The 21935-nt window shown below is 53.4% G+C and overlaps 1 long non-coding RNA gene across 1 annotated transcript in view; it reads left to right on the top strand.

Moving 5' to 3' along the window:
• The first annotated feature begins 3447 nt into the window (after nucleotides 1-3447).
• Nucleotides 3448-21935, top strand: part of LOC137230496 (uncharacterized) — a 54977-nt gene continuing 36489 nt past the window's right edge. Inside the window, exons 1-2 of the long non-coding RNA XR_010946152.1 lie at nucleotides 3448-3632; nucleotides 4467-4671. This is a non-coding gene — a long non-coding RNA (uncharacterized lncRNA). The remainder of the gene's footprint in view (nucleotides 3633-4466; nucleotides 4672-21935) is intronic.

Here is a 21935-nt window from a genome sequence, read left to right on the forward strand (position 1 = left end):
TCTGAAAATAAGTTCCTTACATTATGCCCCATCACCTCCCATCCCCATGGGTTACAGTACGTTTCCTACCAAGAGGGACATTCTCCTACATAACCACCAGCCAGCCAGCAAAATCGGTAAGTTAACATCAACACCTAACTACCATTTAGTCTTCAGATCCCACTCAAGCTTCACCAGTTGTCCCAGTAATGCTCTTTATAGCAAAAGGATCCAGGTTTGGGGATCATGTCTCATTTAGTTGTCATATTTCTTTTGTCTATTTCAATCTAGAAACAGTTCCTCAACCTCTGCTTGCATTGTCACTTTTGAGACTACAGGCTAGTTCTTTGGTAGAATGTCCCTCAGTTCGGGTTTGTACAACGTTTTTCAAGATTCATTTCAGACGGAGCATTTTTGGCAGAAACACGACAGACGTGATGTAAGGTTCTTCTCATTGTCTCCAATCAGGTGGTGCCTAGTTTTGATTTGTTCCATTACTGACATTCACTTTGATCACTTGTTTAAGATGGTGTCTGCTGGACTCCTCCATTGTAAAATCACTTTTTCCCTTTGTAATTAATAACTATGTGGGAAGGTACTTTGAGACTATGTAAATATCCCATTCCTCATTAAATTTTCCATGTATTCATTTATGTCAGTATGGATTCATGGTTTCCTATTTTATTCAATGGGCTATAAACTGCTACCATCATTATTTATTTTGATGTTCAAATTGCCCCAGATTTGGCCCATGGGAGCCCCTTCAAGCTGACTTCTGTTTCCTTTTGATATATGCACATCAGGATTTGAGTACACTGGCTTTTTGGCACAATAAGATGTCCTAGGTTCATCTGGTACTTTCTCTGCTCTCGCCCTGGAATCGGGCATTCCTCCAAGAAATCCTGGTTCATTTTAGGGGACAACTATATTTAGAATTCAAGAACTGGGTGCAAGGTATGCTCTTTGCTATTGGTGTGTCACTGTTCGCAGGTCCTCTTGGTGGACTGAGCAAAGGAATAGATGAATATAGGTCAATTGATTGACAGATCACGTTTATGTCTATGTTTTTGCTTCTATCTATCAATCTGTCTATCATCTATCTGTCTCATCTGTTTCTGCCGAGAACTGTGAGTTCCCATCGCCAACTCCAACTCCGACCCAGGATCATTCTAGTTTTCTCTCTTTCCTTATTTGTAACTCCTTTCCCCCATAGCGTGAAACATGGATCCCATTAGCCTCCGTATATTTATGCATTTGATCCCCTGTGTGTAATCAGGCTCCCCCTGTTGCACCACTCTCCCAGGTGGCTTCCTCACCCTGTGTTCTGACCCACCGAGGTAGACACTCCCCTTCACATGGGAGTCCGGCTCATCTGCTCAGGCTCCAACATGACATCCTGCTCTGGGCCACTGTGGCCCCTCCCCTGGCCTTCGGTGCAGACAGTGACCTTGCTTGGCCTCACCTAATGGCTTTGGGGCAGAGTTGTTCATAAAAGGAAGGAAAGGGAAGGGGTGGGCAGGGGAGGGAGGGGAAGGGAGGAAAGAGGAAGAGGAAGAAGAAGAGAAAGAGTAGAAAATCCATTTAAAATCATTCTCATTTGCCTGCCATGGGAAACCACTCCCTTCCCCGCAGGCTCCATGTGGCGTTGCCATTTTGCAGACCTTGGGAATCAGACTGGTGAGTGGCTTTGCTTGTGCTCAGCCTTCCTCTCTACTCTCTCTATTTAACTTCTCTGTGCCTCAGCCTTCTCATGTGTAGAATGCAGATTACAGCAGCGTCCACCTCACACGCTGTTGAGAGGATGCAATGCTCCAGGCCCTGATCATACCAGACCTTCCGGGGGGCCTGCCCCAGGGCCTTGTCACAGCTCCCACCTCCCCCTCACTGTTCCAACCTGTTCCTGGCTGTTGCTCAGGATGTCCCTGGACAAGCTTAAAGTCCAAGCTTCCACCCTCCTGCATTCACTGTCAGGCTGGCATGATGAGCGCCCATCTCTCATCCCCACTGGAGCTGAGTCTGGACAGGTTTGGATCTTGGCTGGAGGGCACAGGCAGGCCCTTAGCCCGGTGGCAGACCTCAGCCCCTGACCCTGGCTGAAGCAGATCTGGGGCTGAGCCAGGGACCCCCTGGCACCCCACTTACCAGTGTGATGATGGGCTATTGGCTCAAAGGGGTTCTGCGCAGCTGCCGCCGGTGTGGGCTCATTCCCAGGGCTCAGACATGCCCTCCTCCTGGGCTGTGACTCCACCCATTCCCTGGCCCTGAGGTCTTCTTCCCTGTTGTCTCCGAGTTGAGGATACTTTGCAGGCGAAGGTAATGCTCAGCATGGCTCTGCGGCCACCTGCAGGCAGTCTATGATTTTTTAGGATGCAGAGAAGGCCTGGTGGCAACTGTGTCATAATGGAGGACATCTGAGCAGAGTCTGGGGAAACGAGAGAGGGTAAAGAAGAGAGGCTGAGTGACACCAGGAGCCTGGGTGGGGCGGTGCCTGGAGACCCTCTGGCTACATAGGCTGGACCCCCAGAAAGCCAGCCTTTAGGGTGAACAACAGCCATGCTGGGCTGAGTCCCTACAATTTTCTGGCTTCAATTCTCATGCATCTCTAGACATTTCCTGGTGTGGAGCTCTGGTTACAGACTGGGCGTGAGCCCTCTGGGCTGACAGCCTCACAGAGGAGCAGTGTGTGTGGTTCAAATGTGACTCTGGGGTCCACCTGAAGATCGCAGTTCGCGTTAATTCCTGTGGGATTCCCGGAGGGGACTGCAGGCTGCCTTCTTCTAGCGGGGAGGGGTCTCAGGGCAGAAGCACCCTGGAGTGTGCAGGGTCTTCCCTGCAGGCCGGTCCCGGCCCCTGTCACCGTTAGAGCCCGGGTTCCCGCGGCGCATAGGCCTGGAGCTCCAGGCTAATTGTGAATTAGGAGCGCAATTATGCCCGGCAGAATTGGCTCCGCGCTGCCGCCTCTTCCCGACAGACATGTATATTAATAGTTGGCACTTATTGAACCAAATATGAATATTCATCTTCATTTATATTTCAAGGCCTTTCCTCCCGGAGGCCCGCGGGGCTGCGACCAGCTCCAGCCCCATCACGGAGCTGACAGCTCGCACTCCTGGGCCCTGACTCCTGGCTCGGCGGGGCGGCGGCGGCGGCCCGGCTCCCAGCTGTCCACAAACACTCATTAGGGGCCGGACCCAGCGAGCTGCGGAGAATGTGTAATCGCGCCGCGCGCTGCTAATTAGGGAGCTGATGGGGCATTGAGGGCTAGAGGACGAATTCTTTAAACAGAGGACGGGAAACTTGAAGAGCTGTAATTACTTGGAGCAGAGTTCATTTCAGAACTTGGGAGCCAATGAGTCTGATGACAGCCCTGCCCGGAGGCGGGCGGGGGCGGCGGGGGTGGGAGGGGGGGAGAAGCGAGCCGCTGGCCCAAACCTCCGCAGTGCCCAGGAGGCGGGGCGCCGCCCTCATTTTGTTCAACGCAATCAAGCTGCGCGCGCTCGCCCTCCCCTCCCGGGACAGCTTCCTCTCCCTCGGGGTCACCTTGGGCTCGGGCTCCTGTCTCTCCAGAGTGCTCCCCTGGCCTGGCGGGTCGTCCCTGGGCGCTCCCGGCGCCACCCAGGGCCTTGGCTCTCCCCGACAGCCAGCCCAGAACGGTGGGTCAACGATCCAGCCACCTGACAGCTGTTGTCGCTCTTTCCCGGAGCCAGAGGAGATGGAGGGCTTCGGGCTCCCCCAGACACCCGGGCTGGCCCTGACAGGAGCTGTGCCACGTGGAGGTGGGGGGCCGCGGTTTAGAGCCCTTGCCAACAGGACTTCCTCCAGAATTTCCCAGGCGTGTCACCGCAGGCCTCAGACCCTAAGAGGCGGTGTTGATGCCTGGGTGCTCTTCAGTCTTCATCTGCCTCCCCCAGCTCCAAGGCCACCGCGCCACCAGGGGTCTTCTGCAAACCTCCGCCTGAAATCCCACCCACCTCTCTCAGGGAAACCTCACCACTACTAGCTGGCGTCGGTCCTTGTGGCCCAGGGCAGAGTCCCACATCAGTCATGCATTTCAGAGCACCTGCGGGGGAGGGGGAAGAGACACTCCTCCACCCTCACCCTCCCCTTTAAGGTCCAGTGCCACCCAGGTCTCCCAGGACAGCTGTGGGCAGGAAGAGCGCTAGGCCCATGGTCAGAAGTGGACGTGGGAGCTTCTGGGGGCATTGTCCTGTCTCTGTCCCCACCGGGGTGAGCTTCAGGCCTGACTGTACCTATAACATCCGACAGATCCCATTCAGCTGGTGCACCCCGTCCCCAGCCCCACCCAGGTGGCAGCAATTGTTAGGTCTGAATCCATACTCGGACCACTTCCTCAACTAGCAAGAGGTGTTGGCCCCTCTCCCCATTATTGGGTGTTTGGGTTTTTTTCCTGATGGCCTTTACTCTCTGTTGCTCAAGGAGAAGCTTGTGACTCAAGCTGCGTTTTTCTTTTTTTTTTTTTTTTGCAGTACACGGGCCTCTCACCGCTGTGGCCTCTCTCACTGCGGAACACAGGCTCCGGACCCTCAGGCTCAGCGGCCATGGCTCACGGGCCCAGCCGCTCCACGGCATGTGGAATCCTCCCGGACCGTGACACGAACCCGTGTCCCCCGCATCGCGGACGGACCCTCAACCACTGCGCCACCAGGGAAGCCCACAAGCTGCGTTTTTAAGGTTTGTGGTCTCCCTCCAGAAGATAGTTGTCAGTACTTGCTTCTAATTCCAGCTGCTGCTTTGCATACTAACTAGTGGTGATTGTGGTGGTGGTAATAGCAACAAAAACTCCCACTTATTTGAGTGCTTCCTGTGGGCGAGGCACTAGTCTCGGTGCTTCACATGTATTAACTCATTCAATCCTCACAGTAACCGAAGTGGATATTAGTATTGTTTATGATACCCATTTTACAGATGAGGAAATCGAGGTTCAGGAAAGCTTGGTGGTTTGTTGGTAAGTGGCAGAGCAGGGATGGATTTGAACTCCAGTCTGTTTGGCCCCAAAGCCTGTGCTTCTAACCTCAATCCTCAACTGCTCCTGGAAGCCCAGCCCGCAGGGCCTGGAGCTCCTGGGGCAGGGACCCAGGCTGACATGGAGAGAAAAGAAAGTCCTTTGGCGGGTGGAGAAGATGGGGTCAGGGGACAGTCATGCCATTCCTCAGGTTCCCCAAGCGACCTGGGAGGAATTTGGGCAACATTTTCCTCACTTCAGCCTAGATCTGTGCTGTCCAGTGCTGTAGCCTCTAACCCCATGTGGCTATTTAAATGAACTCAAATAAAATTACAAATTGGGTTCCTCAGTCATGCCAGCCGCATTTCGGTGCTCAGTAGTCAGATGTGGAGTATTAACCTCCCCTGTTATCAGTCACCCCATACAGAATGCCAGTGGCCTTCCTAGCTTGGGGGTAGAACTCAGAGTCAGCAACCTTCAGGAATCTTCTCCCGGGTGCCCGTCAGGGACTCAGAGCGTGAACACCTGGCAGGGACAGAGTGGGAAGGGGCTGTGTGGGAAAGCATGAGAGCCCTACCCTTACACCTGCCTCTGCAGCCCCCAGGCAAGCATCAGGAGCTGCAATTAGCAGACATGGGCCCCTGCTTAAACCTGCCATTCGTTCCCCTCCTCCCAAAGGCAAGCAGCTTACAGCAGCTTTGCTCTTTTTCCTGCAAGAAGAGATCAGAAACAGAAGCATTCAGGCCTTGCCTGGCGCTCTCCTCTCTCTCGGCGTGAAGTCTGCCCAGCCCTGCCAGGCTCCGCTTCTAATTAGGGAAGCCAGGCTGCGGCCACAGAGGGGCCGGCGCCCAGCCAGCAGCCCACCTGGCCCCCTCCCAGCTAATCAGGTCCTAATTGACGCAGGGGTTGTCGGCCGTGCTCCCCTTGCTCCGTGGGCCCAGCTGCCACTCCTCGCCAGAAAGGGGCTCAGCCCTCTGTCCCAGCAAGTTTGAAACCATCTGGACAGAAGGTGGGAGACCCGTGTTCACAGCATTCAGGACTTTCTTCACGCCCCCAGGCAGATTGCTGGGAGAGAAAGCTCCTTGACAAGATGTAACCTGCACTGCCCTGGGCGGGGCTGGGTTCGATGTGGGGCGTCTGAGGGGTGTGCTTCTGTGCTTGAGTTCAGACCCTGACCACTAGGTATCCTCAGGCCTGTGCCTTAGGAGACTCTATCAGGGAAAGCAAAGATGGGAGGTGGGGGTGGATTAGGAAGGGAGGTAAGGCCTGAGGGTGAGAGTGGAGATGGGGGCAGGGGTGGGAAGCCCCTGGGAGTTGGCTCAGGCTGGGCCTGGCAGGGGTTTTTCCTCGCTGATGCCGCTATGTCCTTGGATCTGATCCACAGGGAGGAAAGCCAAGGAAGGGAGGAGGGAATACATTTACAGAGCATCCTCATCTTGCATCTCCTTTTACGGTTCCAAAAGACTTCCTCTTGGTTTATCCCCACAGCTCTGGGAAAGAAGTGGGGCGGGACTGTCATTCCCATTCTGCAGAAGGGGAAAACTGAGGCCCACAGTGGGGAATTGATTCGCTCAAGGCCACACAGGGTCAGAGCTGGAGTTGAAAGCTGACCTTTGTCCTCTCACTCCCCAGCCCAGGGCTCCAATGTGGGCTGTGGTCCATGGCTGACTATAGAAATGTCAGACCCTCACTTCACTTACCTTGGGGAATGTTATTTATTGCTGAAGTGGCCACATTTGTTTCCAGATGGCCTGGAATTGGGGCTGTGGCTGAAGTTTTTTAGGAGTTTTAGGGAAAATGGCACAGATGAGAGAGTTTGAATTCGCTCTCCATAACTTTGAAAACCACTCCCAAGAAATTTGGTCAAGGCTGCAACGGTAAAGAGGTACCCTCGACACCCCCCAGGCCTCCGAGGAAGGCCCCCTCTCTCTGAGACAGCCAGAAAACGATAGGAAGGGAGAATTTTGAATATGGATTAACACATAGAAAGGGATTTCATTTTGGACGTTAGTTTCTCTGTAAGAACTTAATGAGGAGGTGAGGCTCAGACTTGGGAGTTTTCTGCTGCCGCCTAGACTTCTGCCACCTGTGCTGTCTGTGGCGCCCCCTTTGTTGAACTAGCTGGGGCAGTGGGGCTGGTCAGAACTTAAGGTAGGGAAATCGAAGGGTGTATGAATTTTTGACTTAAGTGTGTGGGACAACCTTGGGTTATTCAATTATCAATTAATGTCCTGTTCTAACCTATTCAGAGACCTCTGGACCTGCAGCTCTCCTGTAGGTTTTTTTTTTTGGCCACACGGTGCCTCACGGCATGTGAGATCAGGGATCGAACCCATGCCCCCTGCAGTGGAAACGCAGAGTCTTAACCACTGGACCGCCAGGGAAATCCCTCCAGTAGGTATTGACCAAGGGGCCTTCGTGAGCTGGGAATGGAACTGTACCAATGGGCTGCTGGTTGTGGCCCCCTCCCTTGGGAGGCAGTCACGCCCCCCCACTAGGTAGACCAGAAAGTCAAGAGAGGACAAAAACAGGGTGCTTCACCCCTCCACTCTCCCCTTCCTAGACCTTCCTCTGACTGCTGTCCTCCCACCGAAGGAGGGCTCTGCCGACTTGCATGGTCAGAACTCAGGACGTCGGCTGGGCCAAGGTCATGGCCTTAGTGGACCCCGATTTAAGTTCACGGCATCTCGCGGACCCAGGCAGGGCACGAGCCCTGGGTCCCGCGACCACTCCTCCTTAGCATCCCCTCTGATTGTACATTCTGGGAGGAGGAGTGGACTGAGAACCTCTCCCGGGGCCTCACTCTCTTTCCTTGGGAGGTGTTGATGCCACATTTAGATTTGGGGAAGTGCTCGGGCCCCCTGAAGCCGACGCTCCATGTTCCGGGTTCTGGCCGCTCAGCGCGCTGTGCTGGGCCTTAGGCATCACGTGTCACGTAGCTGTGAACATAGCAGGGCTCTGATCTGTGCTGTGCTCTCGCTCCCCCAGGAGTCCCGCCAGGAAGTGGAGGTTACGTAGGGTAGGATGCAGGCGTTCCTGGGTCCCTGGCAGTAAGCTAACAGCACAAAACCTCACCCTTAACCTAGAATGGTTATTAACATATTAATTAATATTTAAAAACTCGTTATGCCTTGATGATGGCTTCCTTAAGCTGCTTTTATATTAACTGCAGCCATCCAGGAGCAATAACCGTACTTATGTGGCGAAATGGAGTCATTCTACTTAATTACCGAGGAGGTTTAACAGTCAGTCTTCAAAGCCCACAAACAATCAGAGAGTTGATGTCATGTCTTCTTTTTAGATTTTCTTTTAAATTGAATGCTGTGATGGTTAGGAAGTCGTTTCTTACATTGAGGAGAAACCTTCCTGTCAACACCCTGCTTTCCTCCCACTATGCCAGGCTGGGGCACCTGGTCCGGTCAGGCACAGGGCCCTGTGAGAGCCTGTGGACCCAGTGCGGCTGGGGGGCACCCTAGCACCTACCTTGCACCTTGGGGGTTACACCACCGGACAACCCCACAGGCTGGGGCCCCAGGTCTGGAAATGCTTCTCTGTCTCCCCCTGGCAGGGTTCTGCCTCTGAGCCCTGGGCTGCAACCCTAGCGTTCTGTCTGTGGTTAACACCAGTCTTCCGGGGGGCTGTGCCTTCAGCATTTTCAGGTCCCAGGGAGTGATCCTGTCAGGCTCTGTCACAGCGTCCCTCCTCCCTGTTACCTGCAGGCTTCTTCCTGAACCCCTTTCCGCCACACCAGCACCCAACTCTGCAATGGGTCACGCAGCCACCAACCACCCACTGCCTGTGGGGTCCCGTGACAGCAGTAGAGGCAGCTCATGGTCAGTCTGTTGGGACAGTTGCAGGTGGGGAAGGCGATGGGAGAGAGGCCACAGCAGGCCCTGCTTATGTCCCTCCTGCCTGTGAGGACAGGTGCCTGAGCACCGCTGAGGATTTTAGGATTTCTGTCACCTTCCTGAGGGGCTGGAGGCACAGTGTGACAGGGACCCCTGGTGGTCTCTGCTTCACCTGCCTCCTGCACGCTCCAAGGCAATGGGGATGCTCATGGTGACATGGAGGCCTCAGATGAGCCAGGAGTGCTGGGGCTGAGGCAGAGGGGGCCTGGAGTGACATCTGTCCAGGAGGCCAGCAGAACGTGTGACAGCTGATGCAGCCTGCCTGTCCGTGTCTGCGAAATAATCGCACCAGGCTATCCCTTCTAGGTCCTGGCCCCAAGGAAGCCCTCTGGGGCAGGGACGGAGTCCAATGATGTTGAGAGATGGCATCAGCTTACTGTGCTTTAGAAAGTATGACGAGGTGACAGGCGGGGAAATGGGTGAATCCCTCCCGTGGTGCTGATGATGGCAGGCGTGGCTGGAAAACTTCAGAGCCCCAACCACTCTAAGGTGGTTCCCTGCAGCGCTCAGGGTGGGGCGGGCAGAGGCTGGCAGCCGCCAGGTGCCAGGCACAGTCCTTTTAAACTACAGTAAGTCCCCTACGTATGATCCTTCAGCTCTACCATCTCCCACTTCCTTTCCCCCCTCCAGTCAGTACCTCCTCTTGCCTCTTCACTCGATGCCGGCCCCTGTGTGCCAGTTGTTGTACCGTACTACTGTACTCTTCAAGGTACTGTACTGTAAGACTGAACATGTTTTCTTTATTTTTTGTGTTTCTTTTTTATGTATTATGCGTGTGAAAAGTATTATAAACTTATTACAGTACAGGACAGTATAGCCAATTGTGTTGGTTGGGGACCTAGGGTAACTCTGTTGGACTTACGAACACATTGGACTTACAGATGTGCTCTCAGAAGGGAATGGGACCCTTTCGTATGTAGGGGGCTTACGGTAACAAAGCTGTGTCCCTGGACGCGCACAGGCCAAGGCAGGCGTGGAGCTGTCAGGACCGAGGTCGTAGGCTCGTGGAGGATGTTCAAGGTCGGGGCAGAGTAAGAGTGAGGTTTCCAGTTGGGTCTGCACTCAGTCAGGGTAGGCTGGACGTAAGGCTGGATTCAGGTCAGGGGTCAAGAGAGGCTTCCACGGGAGCTTAGGAGAGAGGTCAGGTTAGGGAATAGAGCTGGAGTTTGGTTTGGGGGAAAGGATTTTTTCCTGGATGAGGGTGCAGTTGGGATTATGTATGTGTCAGGGTGTAGGATTTCTTCATTTGGGGGGTACCATCTAGGGACCCAGACAGAGGCCAAGACCAGGCATGACATGCCCAGAGTCCACTCCAGCTCACCCTCGGGGAACACCCAGAAGTCTCCTCTTGCTTCTAGCCCAGTGTTCTGTGCTTTCTCTCTCCTTTCCCTGTCCCCTTTCCTGCCCCAACCGTTTTCTGAGACTAAGGGTATTAGGGGCTGGTGATGCCATGGAAGCCCTGAAACTGAAGGTCCCCAGTCACTTCCATTGCTGCCGGTGTGGGCGGTGCGGCACCATCTCCAAAGGACAGTGATCTTGGGCTTCCTTCTTCTCTCTCTCCTGCCCACAGCCATGGCCACCCACCCACACCTGCCATTAGCTGTAAGCCCTGTCCACAGCTCAGGTGGAAGCTTGGCCCCAGATCTTAGGAAGGGGAACTTTGAACTCCCGGGTTGGCTGCACTTGACTTATAGCCACTCCTGCGACCTCCGAGGTCTTAGGCAGAAGCTGCTCTGTGACAGGTCCCGTCGTCACAGGAGGGGAACATAGGGCCACTCCTGTCTTCCCCTCCTGACCCTCACTGCCCAGCTGAGGTCCATGCTATTCCCCTGGCTCCCTCATCAGGGGCTGGATCAGGGTAATCCCTCTCCCAATTCAGATCCAAACATGTCCTGTAGGGGTTGTGTTTCCAAGCTCAACCCAGGACCCTCTCTGAGCAGACCCTCCTGCCCTGGGTCTCCCAGTGGGCCTATCCCTTCCTCCCTGGGGGCTGGAGCCATGCTTGGAGTGTTCTAGTACAAGAGGAGGTGGCCGAAACCAGGAGAGTGACGTGGTGTAACCAGGGTCTCTGCAAGGGAATGGTGACGTGTGAGCTGTAATCCCCCGGGCATCCCTGGCGTGTCTGTGTCACAGTAGCGCGTGCACATGCCACGCTGCGTATCCTGGTGGGGGCGTGTGTGTCGGTGTGGGCGGGAGAGGGAGCAGTGTGCAGTCTGACGCTTCTTTCTTCTAGTGCCCGTGGGCTGGCTCAGCCCAGCCCCTTCCCAGTCCCACGTGCTGGCTGGGGTCTGCCTCTCCACCCATATCCCCACTTTGAGCTCTTTCTGTTTTGCTCTTCCATAATTCCTCCAAAAAGGATCTTGGTCTTCCCTCACACTAACTACCTTACCTCTTGTCACGGGACTCTCGGCTGTGTTCACCCACTGTGCATCCTGGGGTGGGGTGTGTGTTAGGGAGGTTGACTACAGGGTCCCACAGCCTTGGATCCCAATCCCGTTCCGCCATGTACTGGCCAGATGGCAGCGAGTCACATGACTGCTCTAAGCTTCCGTTTCCTCATCTGTAAAATGCGGATAATAATATCTCCTAGCTGGAAGTTCAGTTGTGAGGATTAAATGAGACACGCACGTGAAGGGCCACGCACACTGTAGGCACTCAGTAAGTAGCTGGTATTCTCAGCCTTACCTGTGCCTGCTTACAGCTCTGTGGGGCCTGTGCTGTCTCAGGCTGGGTTCTCAGCAGTGAACCCTGAGATGAGAAATCGTGTACAAGTGGTTTATGAAGTAGGTGCTCCCAGGACAAGCCTGTGAAGCGGAGGAGGGGGCAGAGGGCCAGGAGGGAGAAGCCAAGCTGGTGTGTGGGAGCGGAGGACGGAGGCTGGAGGATGTTACACAGAGGAAGTTCCCCTCCACAGGCAGAGGAAGTTAAGGGACGGGCACCACTGAAATGGCGAGTAGGAAGAGAGGCAAAGTGTCAACACCCTGGTTGCTCCCGGAGTGGAAGCACCAGGGAAGTGGAGTTGGTCACCCAGATGGGGCTGGGAGTCTCCGTGTATGCTAATCTCTAGGTCCGCCCATGTTGCTGCACATGACATTATTTCATTCTTTTTTATGGCTGAGTAATGTTCCATTGTACGTATGTACCACATCTTCTTTTTTTTAATTTTGTTTTAGAAGGCTGATATTTTTTATTGAGTGCAGTGACTTTATGAGGTAGGCACTATTGACCCTGGTTTACAGCTGGGGAGACTTACTTTTTTTTTTTTTTAAGAAGATGTTGGGGGTAGGAGTTTATTAATTAATTTAGTTATTTTTGCTGTGTTGGGTCTTTGTTTCTGTGTGATGGCTTTCTCTAGTTGTGGCAAGCGGGGGCCACTCTTCATCACGGTGCGCGGGCCTCTCACTATCACGGCCTCTCTTGTTGTGGAGCACAGGCTCCAGATGCGCAGGCTCAGTAGTTGTGGCTCACGGGCCCAGTCGCTCCACGGGACGTGGGATCCTCCCAGACCAGGGCTCGAACCCGTGTCCCCTGCATTAGCAGGCAGATTCTCAACCACTGCGCCACCAGGGAAGCCCTACCACATCTTTACCCATTCATGTGCTGATGAGCACTTAGGTTGCTTCCATGTCCTGGCTATTGCAAATAGTGCTGCTGTCAACATTGGGGTGCATGTATCTTTTTGAATTACAGCTTTTGTCTTTTCCAAATATGTGATATCACTTATATGTGGAATCTAAAAAGTAGTACAAATGAACTTCTTTACCAAACAGAAACACACTCACAGACAGAGAGAACAAACTTATGGTTACCAAAGGGGAAGGCGGGGAGGGAGAAGTTGGGAGTATGGGATTAACAGATGCACACTACCATAGATAAAATAGATAAACAACAAGGACTTACTATATAGCACAGGGAACCGTATTCAATATCTTGTAATAAACTATAATGGAAAGGAATAGAAGAGAAGAATATAGATGTATACATATACACGTATAACCGAATTACTTTGCTGTACACCTGAAAGTAACACGATATTGTAAATTAACTATACTTCAATAAAAGTAATACATACATACATTTTTTTTAAAAATGGCCAAGGAAGGTACCCGGGTGACTAAGCCGAAAGACAGCCTCACAGGACCTCCAGCACTCTGTCGGGGGCGGAGGGGAGGTAGAGAAAGCCAGTTTGTGTTCCCAGCCCACAGAGGGCATGCTGGGGAGAGCGATGGCACATTCAAGTAGGTCTGGTGTTGGTCACGTACTGGAGCTACAGAATAGGGGTCTTAAGCATTCCAGTTTCTTTCTTTCCCCTTCCTGGCATGGGGCAGGTCTGAGATCCTGGCTCCATGGTGGGACCACGTGTCTAGTGCTAGTCAAAGCGTCACGAGCAAAAGTGCCTCTTCTAGGACAGAGCACTTAGACCCTGAAGTGAAACCCTCCGCAGCACTCGCTTCCCTCTGCTGCGTCGTTCATGACGTTCTGGATGGTGGCTGCTCCATCGGCCTGGGTCCTGGAGGGAGGACGGTGATGACGTGGATCAGGGCCCGTGGCTGACTTGTGATGGACACGTAACACAGTGAGAAATACGTCCCTGAGATGTGGGGGCTGTTTGTTGTCATGGCGTAACCTAGCTTATACTGGCTGATACAGGCTTCATGACTAGAAGCCAAGATGGGACTCAAGGACTCAGCACCTCAGTGAACACCAGGAGCTGGTCACACCGTCTGAGACCAGTGAGAGTACAACGGGCAGCATGGGTTCCTAATGCCTTTCCCTGTGCCCCCATGAGAGGTGCCAGCCGCCCCCTGCAGTTGGCTGCCGTCTTTGCAAGAAGGGAGTAGAATGAAGACATAATGAAAGAGGAGAGTGTCCTGAGAGCTTGAATTTTGGAAGACTGAGTATTTATGCAAAAGATATTGAGTTAACCTGAAAGAGACTGTTTTAAACAGGAAAAGGCTGAGCTATCTTTAATTGATGAGTTAAAGGATCTCCCCTACTCCTTTCCCAGGCATCAGTGGGAATACAAGTGCAAGAGCAAGATGAGATGAGTCATAGAAAATAAAGGTCTGTGCTTTTGCACATCTGAATGTATACAATTCTGCCATTTTGTGCCTGCCCAGCTCAGTTCTGCCCGACTCCAGAGGCTGGGCCCTACTCTCCCCAGATAGCTCACGTTCCCTAAAACATGGCTCCACGTGCCATGTGCCAGCCCAGAGTTGTGGCAGCAAGAAAGGTGGGAGCTGGGTGGGGGGACATGAGGAGGCCATTTCAAGTAGCTGGTTAAGTGCTTTGTTTTAGAAAGAAGGAGACCAGGGATAAGACGAGGCAGGTCCTCTGCGCCACAGAGCCAGTGCAGGCCATGTGGGAGCCTCGGGGTGGAGGCAGGAGCGTTCCCGCCACAGAGGTCCTGCCCTCCTTTCCCTTTGACTCTGTCTCTGAGCATCACACCACCATCTGCCACTAACGTCCAACCAGAAACTGGGTCAGCCTTGACTCTGCATTTCAGTCCCCAGGCCCTCTGGCCTTGACCGTGTGCTCCAGCCCTCTAGGCCTGTCCTCTCCCACCCCATGCCCAGGAGGCTCGTCACCTGGTCTGCCTTCATGTGGTTGTTACATTTCTCCTAGTTCTCCTTCCTGCAGGGTCACCACGGGCTCACCGTGTCCCCCAGCTGAAGCACCCCACCTCCACGGTGGCACCCCACAGCTCTCCTCTCTCTGGGTCCCAGTAGCTGCTCCCTCCCCATCTCCTTTCTGACCTGGGCTGGTAATGGCTCCCCATGGTTCCAAGCTCTAGGGTACAGCACCATTCTTTAGAGCTTTCCTTCACCCTGCTCACATCTGTGAGACAGTCCATTGATTAAACTCTTCTCATGGTGCCGAGTCTGAGGGTGCTATCTGCTTTCTGCCAGGGTGTGGCTGATAGATCCTTGGTGGGAGGATTCCTGTAAGGATGGAGATAATGGATATAAGGCACAAAGGTCTAACCCCGAGGACACAGTTGTCGCTCGATAACTAGAAGCTATAATTAACTGTAACCTACTAAACACTGTCGAAGAGTCATTTATCTCCGACCTGGTTGCCACTTTGCTAGGAGAGGTGGCCATTATCTCCCTCCTGACCATTTTAGTTGTCCTCCTTGGTCTGCCTGCCTCCTAGGACAGAGCACTTCCTTCCTAGAACAGAGCACTTCATTGAGCACCTTGGTGGAGTCCAAGCTGCTCAGCCTGGCCCACAGGCCCTTCCTGCCTGTCCCTGCCCATCTCTCACTCACACACACACACACACACACACACACACACACACACACACACACACACACACGACACCTCCAGGTGGGGGACTGTGTCCTCAGCTCTCTGGGCTTCCCTCTGCTAGTGTTCTCAAACCTCATGCCATGGATGGATGTTAACCACAAAGATCAGTGTTCTGGCTTTCAGCACTTCCCCCAGCAGCCAGCACAGGCCCTGGCTCACAGCAGGTGCTCAATATATAATTGTGGAAGGAAGGAAGGGAGACTAAAGTTTAATGGCATCTTCTCTGTGCCAGGCCCTGGGCACATTACCTTCTGTTGGCATAAGAGTTGCTGGCCTTTAACAGTGGTAACATAGATGTAGTGGTTTTATGACTAATATTAGCCATAACTTTCTAAGGGGTGTTAAGATTACAAGGTTGGGATTGTAAATAGTTGGAATTAGGACTAGAGCAGGATAATAGATTTTGAACTGAACTCTGCAAGGCCTCTTAGGGAAGTTCTGGAGATGCCTGTTGTCTTGGGTTCCAACCTCACCCTTGTCTGGGGCTGAACATGGTGAAGGGTAGAGGTGAGAGAGTGAAGGGATTTGGAGGGGAAAGTTTCTGGACTGACCCTTCTGCTAGAGAGCCTGAGCTGATTTGAGGACTATCAGATCCAACAGGGGGGCCTTTGCCAGGCAGCTCCAGAGACACACAGGAAATGCTGTGAAAAGCCAAGTGCTGGGAGAGAGGGATGGAGGCTGAAGATGGTGCCCGGTGGGGGGGACCTGCCCTTATGGGTTGCTCTTAATGATGCAGCTTGGCCTTGGGGGTGGGGATCAGAGCCCCCTGCCCAGCCAGGTCATCAGCCAACTGTGGGATTCAGTCCCACTCTCAGGCAAAGGGCTTTGCAGTAAAGTAGACATAGGCCCAAGCACTCCTCTTCATATCCTAGAAGGAAGCAAAGCCTATAACCAACACCCCAACCTGTGAGTCTCAAATAATGGTTAAGACTCTGGAGCCAGACTGTCGAGGTTTGAATATCAGCTCCACTCCATACAAGCTGTGTGACCCTGGGTGCATTACTTAACCTATTCTGTGCTCAGTCTTCTAATCTGTGAAATGGGACTGATAGAATATTTCCCTCATACAGCTGTAAGGGTGAAAAGAGTTAGTGGGGTAAAGCTTTTGGAATAGTGCCGGCACAGAGTAAGTGCTATAGAAGTGGTGGCTGTCACTTTTGTACTTATTGTCTGGAAGCTCAAGGGAGGAAAAATGGAGATTGGAACTGGCTTCATGGAAGGAGCAATGGGTTGGGGCTTTGAAGGACTAATACAATTTCCCACGGAGGACAAGAAGGGCCTTCAAAGCTGAGGGCAGAGTTTGAGTTGGTAATTAGTTTGCCCTTTAGGGGAACGGTAAGGGCGTGAGGTGATGGGGGCCCAGGGAGGGAGAAGAGATGTGGTGTGAGATGAGACCAGGCTGAGGGATTGGGCTCTCCCTTCGGGGTGCTAAGAAGCCTCCAGAAGGCTGTTACCAGGGTCAAGGCATGGGCAGAAGTATGTTCTGGAATCAGTCTAGGGCAGTGGAGAATAAGGGGCTGTTGGGTGAGGGAATTATGGAGTAGGGGTGGGACAGGGAGGCCAGTTAGGAGGCTTGCCCCCAGCTTTGGTGAGGACAGGGGCCCCCGGAGTGTGGAATGGAAGCAGCCCTCTGAACTGGGATGGGGAGGGTGCTTCCTGGTGCCCAGGCCTCCGACCCTTCTCCCTTTGCTTGAGGCGTAGCCCAGGGCTTAGCCGCTCTTCTGCGGAGCTGCCCTCGTCTGCTCTGGTCCTGGGCATTCTTTCCTTCCTGGGTTGCAGGGTGAGAAACTATCTGTTTCCGCAACTGTCACTTTTCTTCATAACCCCCAACAAGACCCCTGGCTCAGTCTACTCGGAGGGCTTTTCTGCAGACAGTGGCAGAAGTCACAGCGGAGGCAGCCACAGGTTCCCAGAGCCCTGACAGGCCGGCTGCCTGGCTACAGCTCTGCTGGCCCCTGACGTGGAGGTTGAGACCCCACTGGGCCTCGCCTTCAGCTACCCTCCTGCAGAAGGAGCCCACCCTCACTCCTCCCAGACCCGCCTGACTGTGGGCCGTAGACCCTTATCCAACAGGAAGAGGCCACCTAGCCAGGACAGCCAGGGCCTTCTTGGCCCCAAGAGGACACTCCGGAGGGCCCCTCTCCAGTCTGGGCCCCACCCAGGTCTCTAGGCCTTAGCCCAGCCATGCAGGACCCACAGGGGCACTGCCCCATGCGTTGGAAGGCAGCCTGGAAAGGGGCTGTGTGGACCTGGGGCCAGGCCACCTGGGTCTGATCCTGGTGCCACCACTTCCTAGCAGTGTAATGCTGAGCCTCTCTGGGTCTCAGTTTCCCCGTCTGTGAAATGGAGCTAACGATACCTGGCTGATCTGTCATGAGGCCATGAATGGGTCAGGACCTGCAGAGTTGTAGCACACAGTTCCCCTGCGTAAGTGTTAGCTCACTGTGTCTGTCATCTTTTTGTGCTCTGTGGCCATACAGGGACCCGATGATGCATGAGCAGTGAACCTCTGGGAGAGAAGAGCATTGGGTGGGATGAATCAGGAAGGTTCATCTTACACCACTCTGGACAGGACTGGAAACCTCTCCTCAACAACTCTGGCAGACAGTGGCTTACCCTCTACTTGCATACTCCCAGCGATGGGGAGCTCATTCCCGTTTCAGGTTGCTGGATTTCTTGTTAGACTCTCTGAAGTTAGCAAGTTCTTCCCTGTATGTCCCGGGCCTTAGCAAAACATCTGGATCTCCATGGCCCCATTCCAGTTCAGGTGTCTGTAGACCTCCCTTTCACAAGTGTTTTGGGGGAATCTCTGGAAGTACGTCACATGATTTGTACTCACAGGGGCAGCCAACTGAGCCAGAATCCTGGCCAAGATTTCACTGCCTCAGCCACCACTACTGTCACCTTGGAGCTCATTGTGCCAGGCGTTTGCTGCTGCCCTACTGCCAGTCACATGGGAAATGAAACCTGTGTCTTCTAGGCCTCCCTTTCCAAGTGAGGGGTGCCCCGCCTCCAGCCGTGTCCACTTAGGGGTCCTACAGCTGGTGGCTTGGCTTCAGGGTATAAGTGTAGCGACTCAGTCTGTGATGGTTTTCTCCGTAAAGGGCACAGCACACGCGTGCTCCCCGGGTTGCCAGCTAAGCTGTATTCCTCCCCCAGCTGCAGGGCCAGACCCCACATCCCCACTGGGGCTCTGATCTGGCTGGGCTCGCCCTCATTCCAGCCACCATCACTTCTTTGGGTGAGCTCTTACTTAGTACCATTGCTCTCTGTCAGGGCCCTGGAGTCCATAGAAAATGATTGTATGTGGTCTAAATTCAAGGCCTTTTCCCAGTATACTTCTTGGCTCTTACGTAAATCTTGGATGAAAATGCTTCCATGGGGATGTGCCTCAGTGCTCCCATCAGAAGTATCAGAGGTAGCTCTTGCCTCCCCCCCACCTCCCGCCCCTCCCCTGCTCTATTACACTTTCCCTACCACACAGCTTCCTCCCTTGACCTCCCTGTGGCCCTCATTCTGCTCTTTGGACTGGTACAAAGAAAGTCAAGTCTTAATGATAGCAATAATAATATTTATTGAGTGCTTACAGCGTGCCAAGTCTATTACATCCATTGGAAGAATGCCTACTAGCTGTGTGACCTTGGGCAAGTAACCTAACCTCTCTGGGTCTCATTTTCCTGATCTGTAAAGTGGGGAAATAATAACTACCTTCTTCTGTGTAGTGCAGATCAAATGAATGAGTAACAGTAAAGTGTTTGTTTAGAATAGTGCTTGGTACGTAGCAAGTGTTCAAAAAAATGTTAGCTCTCATTATCAAACAATTTAATGACTTAGGTGCTATTTATCGTGCCACTTTCCAGGCAAGGAAACAGTCTGTGAGAGGTGGTGTGACTTTCAGAAGCCACACAGTTGGTTAAAAGAGGGGCAAGGGTTATTTCAGGACCCACTCTCCGGACCCCCAACTATTGAACTGCTTCCCCACACAGCCCGCTCTGCAAACATTCTCTTTGCATTTGGTCTTCGTAGCAAAATGCCTCGTTCTTCCAGCTGTTGCCCTCAGGTTGTTATTGTTGAACAACTTGTTTCTTCTCCCTTACGCGAAAGGTGAGGCCACATTCACCGAAATCCACAAGGAAGCCAGTGCTGGGCGTGGGGGGAATGTGGCTGGGCAGGTGGCGGGGGAGCTGGTCTGGGAGCCCAGGGGCAGGAGCAAAGAAGGTTTTGGGGAGACCACGGGAGCCATGTGGGAACGGCCCCCTTAGGTGCTCCAAAAGCCGCCTGGGATGGGATGGGGACAGTAGAATGACCCAGGAATTAGAAGCCAAAGAGGCAGCCTCCCTGTCCCATGGGGTCCCTGTCCTCTGACAAAGGGGCCTTGCTAGATAGAGGGGCCCAAGCCTTGTGACCCCCAAGAAGACCCAAGGTGGTGATGGGGTGCCTGGCCCTAACTCCTAGGCCGCATGTTGATGTCTAAGAGTCTGGGAAACAGCCCCCTCAAGGTGTGACCTGGGGCAAGACCCCCCACTCTGTGAGCCTCAGTTTCCCTGTTAACCAGAGGTATGTAGCCAAAAGTGCTCTCAGGGGGCCTGCTCACTGCTAGGGCTCTTTTGATGCTGTTTGCTGTCTGATGGGGCCGGGCTGATGTTGGGAGGCAGCCTGGACTCCAGGAGGGATGGGGCTCTGGAAATTGGAGACCCAGGTTCTAGCCCTGCTTCCACCTCTGACCTGCTTTGCCGTTGGGCCTAATACTTAAGTCTCTCAGAGCTTGCTTCCCAGACTGGAAGAAAGGGGAAGAGGAAAAATGACAACACTCAAAGAGTCTTTCCAACTCTGGCGTCTTGTCAGCTCTGCTTTGCTCAAGGTCTGAAGACAGGCTGTGAGGGCAGCTGAGGAGGGGTGCTTGGCCTCTCCACAGGTTAGGTTCTCTAGGACTACATCTCTGTAAACAATATTTGTTGCACACCATCTCCTGGCAGGCACTGTTGTGGGCACTTGGATGTATCAGTGAACAAAAAGATCCCTGGTAGAGACCCCAGTTAGGCCAAGCATGGGTTTGGAGGCACTGAGTTATACTATATGTGAAGGAAGCGACCTTGATCTTCCAGGAAACCAAGTTGGAATCCCTTTGTAAGTCAAGGGAAGTCCCTTTATGACGCTCCTGAAAAAAAGAACCCAGTTTTTATCAACTGTGTTTGCTTAACAGGAAGGGACCAGAGCCCAGCCAGTTTCCGTGCTGTTGGAGGTGCTCATTTGCATTTGGATATGCTATTTATAAAAGCACTCCTATTCATTAAAGCAGGTTCCCCAAGGCCCTCAGCTGCTCAACAAGGTGGGGGCTGGCCTGCGGTGCACCTTCTGCGTGAAAGGTGCATTCACCGTGCAGGGCTTTGCACAACCTCACCAGGTGTGCAGAGAAGGGGGCGGGGCCGGGTCTGGGACCGGCTTGGCTGGGAGGGTGGAGATGAGGACAGTCTGGTGAAGGGATGCGGAGGGATGTGGTGGGCGGGTGGGGAGCCCCGAGGGGGAGGCTTGAGCATCAGGGCTGCACTGGGCTTCAGGCAGGCCCAGGGGTGGCTGGGGAAGTGTGAGCCTTCTCTCCCCAACCTTGTGGACCATGGGCGGGTGACCATCTCCAGCCCAGGCCTCGCAACCCCCCTGCAGAGAAAGTCTGCGCTGGTCCTTGTGGGTGCACCCTGGTCTGCCTGGGAGGCTCCCACCTGTCCAGGGCAGGACAACAGTGACGCGGCTGGGTCGTCCCTCTCCACCAAGGCCCGCCACCCTCTAAGCGCACATCTTTCTAAAGGGATTAGGCTTCACACGGGTCAGGGAACAATTTGTTATTCTGCTGGCTAGAGCCAAGTTTCCCTTTGAAAAATGGTTACTCTCGGAGTCGGCGATTACTTCAAAATAAATTTACCAAAGACAAAATTGTGCCTCTTGGGTCAGTAAATGACTTGCCTGTTTGGGGCTGAGGAGACAAGGTGTTTATTAAGGACCGCCTTCGTTTCCTGTGCAGGTTTTTCAGTTTGAATAATTGTCCAATTAAATATAATTTGGAAGTCAGTGCTAACCCAGTGCCTTGATCACAGGAGGAAGAATCACTTGGAGGCGTGCATTAATAAATCCCTGGGAGCCCCATCGCTCCCCAGACCCCTCCTCTGGTTTAATTTTGAGAAATTTTTTTGTCTTCCCATGGTCTATATGCCTCCCATTTGGAAATGAGCTGCTTTTCCCCAAAGAATTCCTCGGCCTCACTCGTTTCCATCTGTCTGTCTGCTTCTCTCTAGCAAGAAGATACATGAGGCTTCTCCTCGGGATGGTTCCTTTATGGGCCTGGGGACTTGTGGGTTCTTCTTTCATTCCTCCAGTCATTCATTCAACAAACACCTACTGAGAACTTACTCTGGGCCCTGCCCTGCGCTGGAAAGGGGAAAAACCAGATGTTGCTCTGGCCCTCAAAGATGACTCAGCCCATTGAGAGAGAGGGACCCAAAAATGGGCCTGAGTGGTTCAATGTGGTTCGTGCTGTGTTCTGCTCCCAAGGGGGCCCTGGTCAAAGGCTTACCTGGAGAAAGTGACAGCCAAGTGAGGCCTAGAAGGACAAAAAGAGACAGCCCTAGGAAAGGAGAGGGTGCATCAGGAATGTGCAGAAACGCAGAGTGGGAGGGCACTGAGCGGGATAGCCCTAGGTGCTTTGGTGTGGCCAGGTGCAGTCATGTGGGGTTTGGTAGGAAATAGGCAGGAAAGGGCCGGAGCTGGGATGTGGTGATG

This window comes from Pseudorca crassidens, chromosome 9, assembly GCF_039906515.1.
Source record: "Pseudorca crassidens isolate mPseCra1 chromosome 9, mPseCra1.hap1, whole genome shotgun sequence".
Lineage (NCBI taxonomy): Eukaryota > Metazoa > Chordata > Mammalia > Artiodactyla > Delphinidae > Pseudorca > Pseudorca crassidens.